We start from the raw sequence: 5524 nt of genomic DNA on the forward strand, positions 1-5524 counted from the left end.
AGATCGTTTATCGTTTACGGTTTCAGGTTGACGTCATTTCGGATCGCCTCCGTCTATCTCGTATGACAGCTCAAACGGCCAGACCATCGCTTAACGCCTCGTCAGCACGCGATGTTGTGTCTGCCTCAACCGGCTGGGTTTCTTGCGATGTTACATAAGCAAACCCAGGCTTTGGTCCGAGGCGGCTATCCCTGAGCTTGGATCTCGGTTCCTGCAGTAGCAACTCGGATGGTGCGAACGATTCAGCAGGATGCCGCAGCGAACTTCTCTACGCTGGTGAAAGGCTGGCGTGTTGTTCAAGATAAGGCTATAGTTGCCGGCGCCGGCCGCTCTCTGAGATGGCTTGTTGTTCCTCGGGGTCGATTAAGTTCAAGCGCTCTGTCTTCCAAGAGCGTACAGCGCAACTGTAGTACTTCAGTGTACACGCAACCTAAAGACATCGGTGCTAAAGTCTCAAGAGGAAATTACGAAGCAGAGGGCACAGTTTACTGCGAGCGCTTTCTGCGTGTCTGCACGGTGTTTCATCTAGTACATTTGCCACCTATTCTTTGTAGAAAGCGTCGAAGACCCGCCGCGGTGACTCTTCTTCTTTCTGGAGTTTTACTTGCCAAAACCAGTTCTGATTATGAGACACTCCATAGTGGAGGGCTCCGGATTGATTTGACCCCCTGGCGTTCTTCAACGTGGACTACAACGCAAGCACACGGGCGTTTTTTGCATTTTGCCTCCATCGAAATGCGGCCACCGCGGCCGGGATTCGATCCCGCGACCTCGTGCTTAGTAGCGCAATGCCTTAGCCACTGAGCCGCGGTGACTCGGTGCCTACGACATTGTGCTGCCGATCATGAGGTTGCGGGTTCGATATCCGGATGTAGGAGGAGCCGCATTCAAATAGGGGAGCGGAATGCAAAAACTCACGCGCGAGCTCGCAGATGCAAGCGCGCGCACACATTCCTGCCCGGCGTGCACAGACTACACAGAAGCACGGACACGGGATGCGAGTGCCTTCCTACAAAAATAGCTCGCCACCAGGCTGTTGACTTTGATAAAGCACAATAAACGGGCATGGTTCCTCGATTCCTTGATTTAAACCTTTGGCAAAATATAGATAAGAGAGGGAGAAAGAGAGATGCTCCTTCTTGGAAAGCCGATATTTTTAAGAAAGTCTTTGCCTCTGCTTGACCTCGCATAAGCACTTCTCCACCCCCCGCCGAAAAGAAGGTGGGGGGGGGGGGGGGGGGGGGGGGGACAGCATTTATGTATGACAAGTAAAATTTGTGAATAGAATTTTCAAAACAACAACAAAAAAGAAACTTTCGTTTTGTTTGTTATAAAACAGCGGAGGAGGTATATACATGTAGTTCAGTGCTCAGCGTGACGCATCGAGTGGTTCAGAGCTGGCGGCTTATAAGCTTGCTCGGCCGCAGCTTTTGAGCGTCGACTATAGGGTCGGGCGGGGCGAAGCGAGGTCGTAAATTTTGCCTTCCTTTAAGTGGGGAAGCCGGCTTAGGCCCTCGGTATCAACCTCAAGGCACAGATAACCTCGCGGCAGAAGCGCAGCCCTGCGGGATGTTAATAAATAGTCCGCTCAAACAGAAGCGGGAATAAGGTTTAGAAACTTCTTTTCGGGCTGGTTGAGAGGTTTTAAAGCGCTCAGCTTTTCCCATCGATCACAAATGAAAAAAAAAAAAAAATGAAAGTGAAGTGTTCGTTGAGCCTTACTGAAGATTTTCTGTGCGAGATGATTTTTTTTTCGAAATGAACTTAATGTGCTTCATTGCTCTTGATTAATTTTTAAACAAAAGGTTTGAGCAGTATTGCGTACTATACGCGTGTTCTCAATTCTGTTTGGGTTGTTCAAAAGGTGCACCAATGATGCGTTTTTATGGTTCCTTGTCCATAAAATTCGTTGATGTCTAAAGAAGATAGGTGATACACTAAACGAAATGTGTGCTGCGCTTCCCGGACGTCCTTCATGGAGAGTAAACAGCAGCAGTGAAGATTTTATTATGTCAGTTTTCTGTGTTATTCACCAGTGTAGATCAAGTATTACATATGAGAGGACTGGGCCGCGATTTTGTAGGCATGCCTTCTGCTCGAGTCTTTTCCCACTCCTATCACACACCGATAACAGCCCGCTGATACCATTCATAACTGAGCGTCGCTCCTATATCACTGACGGAGCGCGAGAAATGGATAGCATCGGAAAACACAATAGCAGCCCGTGCTTGGATTTGTTTCCCCACAGCCTGTAAGTAATGCATGCCACTTCGGCGGATTGAGCGCTCAACACATGCATTACCCAGTAATGGCAAACCAGTCGTTATCTCTTTGTGAGACAACAGTCGCCAAATCTTACGTATTATCACTTGACACGCTCGTACAAGGGCACGCACAACACACTCACTCACTCACTCACTCACTCACTCACTCACTCACTCACTCACTCACTCACTCACTCACTCACTCACTCACTCACTCACTCACTCACTCACTCACTCACTCACTCACTCACTCACTCACTCACTCACTCACTCACTCACTCACTCACTCACTCACTCACTCACTCACTCACTCACTCACTCACTCACTCACTTCAGGAACAGAGTTAATTCATAATGCACTCTGTGACACATTGTTAGCAACGATACATAATGTCCCTCAGCAAAGTACAGAGACCAGTCTTGATTAATTTTGTTTGCCCGATTTCCTCTCGCCAGCTAGTTTTCTGTCGACGCAGACACCGCAGGGGGGCCCCGCCCGTACGAGAACCGGGCTTACCAAAGGATCGCGAAGCAAACCGCCAACAACGTTTTCCGTAAAGCCGAGTTTCTTCGCAGAAGAAAAGTTTTGCAAGCGCCGCATTCATTTTCGTCTTAACCCCATCGTGTCGGTCGGAAAGAATGAAAGCCGGTGCCGAGTCCGTATCTTCCGAGTCGTTTCAGATGCGCGGAACCCGGTATGCAAATTAGGCGTATAGCTCACTTTCTCCGGTGCGAGAAAAAAACCCGGAGGTACCCATTGTGTGCGTCCCAGGTCTTAACCGGCTATGCGCCCACCGAATCCTGTCTCTGGAATCCCTCTAGCCGCTTTCTTACCTTTTTTTTTTTCCCCTTTCTCCCGGCTTTCCGTTAGACATCACTTTGGCGCCTTATTTTCGTTCGCCTTACAGTTCGGGCACACTCGACACCTTTTTTTTCTTTTCTTGCTTCTCGTTCTTTTTTTTTTTTGAACTATTAAATTCTCACCCAGCGTTTCTGACATTGCGTGCCCTGCTGGTGTTTCCTTTGTCACGTTCGCGACGCGGGGGCATAAAAAGGAGCGAAATCACGATTAGGATTCCTTTGGAAGAAGTCGCGGGGCCGGCTTATCGGGTGGCCCGTACAAATGGAAGCTCGCATGACCAGAGTGACGGCGAGGAATGTCAAAAACGATAAGCTTCGCGCAGCAGAGGAAAGAAAGGAGATCGGTGGGGGATACGTGGCGCGGGTGGAACAACTATCTATTATTCGCCCGGGCAGCCAAGGGAGAGTCCGATGTTCCTGGTCCCCCCACGACCAGATCTGCGATGCGATTCGCCCTTTCTTTCTTTCTTTCGCTCCCATCTTTCAGGATTTTCTCCTTTCTGAATCGCCTTCATTAAAGCGAGATTGCAAGGAACAAAAACGCAGTGCGCCGCTATCCCCCTTTATCTCTTGATGGGGACGCTGGCCGAAACACCATTCCTGCATATAGCTGCGCTTTCTTCTTGTCTTTCGTTATTTTTTTATTCTTTTGGCCACGCGACGATGAACGATGAAGAGATTGCCGTGCCGGTCGGGAAGGGGAGATGGAGAATTCTGCAGCCGTCGCTGAATATTGGATTTTTTTTTTCTTTTATCGCTTCCCTTTATCTGCTGCAGCAGTTGCCGAGCCCCGAGAGGGCGGTAACCCCACACAGTGTGGCCGCAGTCGCTGCTGCTGCTGCTGCTGCTTCCCTACGTCTAATATGACTGCTTGCTGATTCCTTTCCATTATTATGCCCGAATTTTCACTCCCGAAGTTCCGGCAGTTACACGACTGACTGAAAGATATTGAATGCGGTCCATTGCCGCAGCGAAGCGATAACGACGCCCGGCGACGGCGGCTGCAACCTCCGGCGGTTCGATGGCGTGCGGCTCAATCTCCGAAATTTATGCGGCGAACGCGCGCCTCGTCACAATTGAGAAGTGCAAATTCGCTTCGCTCGCATTTGCATCATTCGAGGCCAAGCGAGCCCAAGACGGCGCGATGTTTAGTGGGTCGAGTGCTTGACGCGATTGTATGGTAGCCGCCGCGTGACGAGCCTTCATTAAGGACACTCAGGCTGTTTTGTGAAACACTCGTATTCAATTTGCAAGCAGCTTCCGGAGATTAATTTGGAAGCATGCGAGCAAATATAGCTGCGAGAGTAGAAGTATAAGATACGCGTGCGGCCAAAAAGTATCGCACTGGATAGAGAGAGAGATGAACACTTTTTTAAAAATCAATAATGGATCTGGTGGAGGCCCTTAGTCGAAGGCCTAGCTCGCTGGGACAATCTTTCAACGCAGCGTTGACGAACTTCGCCAGCTACTCTTGTGCTGGTAAGGAGGTGGCTTGTGTCAACCACGCACACCCGATGGGGAAGAGGGCTGGAGGGACATGGAAGGAGAGGAGGGAGAAACAGGTGGGAGACAACGCCACGGAATGTGTTGGGATTTAGGGTAACCTCCACAAAAAGGGTAAATAGATGAAGGTTCATCTGCAAAAGCACGGAGAAGGTTTAGTCGGGTTGAAGAGAGCAAAGAGTTGGACTGCGCCTGTCGCAGTAGAATGCCATGAGCAAGCGGAAGTGCCGGGCGGGGATGGGGAAAAACGCGCCCGAGTAGATGACATGGTTCTTGGCTGTACGGTGTGTAGTGTGAAGTGTGCGGAGCCTGGCGTATAACTTCCCAGGCGAGCTGGTTAGCCCATTCATTCCCCAACAATATCGCATGGCCAAGAATCTACAAAACCCCCACCTGTGTGTGTAAAGAATGTGCTATGTTAGAGGTAAGTGGGGCGGGAAGCGTTGTTTGCAGACGTTTGGGACAAGCGTTCATCGAATCAGTATAAATTGATCAGAGGTTGTAAAGAATTCGGAGTTAGATGACGGAAAACTGCAGCCAGGGAATGCAGCTCTGCTATCGTAGGATCAGTATTAGGAGGCTTTGTGTAGCAGCAGGGAGTAGTGAAAGAGGTGTAGTAGAAACCATAGGGGCGGAATAGCCTAAGCGCTCAAGGATAGTGCGTCCTTGTTGGGTGAGGTCTAGGCGAAGTTCTTGATTGCGTTTATAATAGAGTGAATCTCGTGGGTCGGGTTGTGAACGCCCGTCTGCTGCAGAAGGGAGGTGCTGGTGCTGACAGGGATAGCTAAGGCTAGCTTCGTGGCCTTACGTAAGAGGGCATCTAATTTGCTTGTGTCGATGGAGCGCAAATTAGTATGAGGGAGCTGATAGCGAAGGCGAGAAAAATAAAAGGGCAC

This window comes from Dermacentor silvarum, chromosome 8 (genome assembly GCF_013339745.2).
Source record: "Dermacentor silvarum isolate Dsil-2018 chromosome 8, BIME_Dsil_1.4, whole genome shotgun sequence".
NCBI lineage: Eukaryota > Metazoa > Arthropoda > Arachnida > Ixodida > Ixodidae > Dermacentor > Dermacentor silvarum.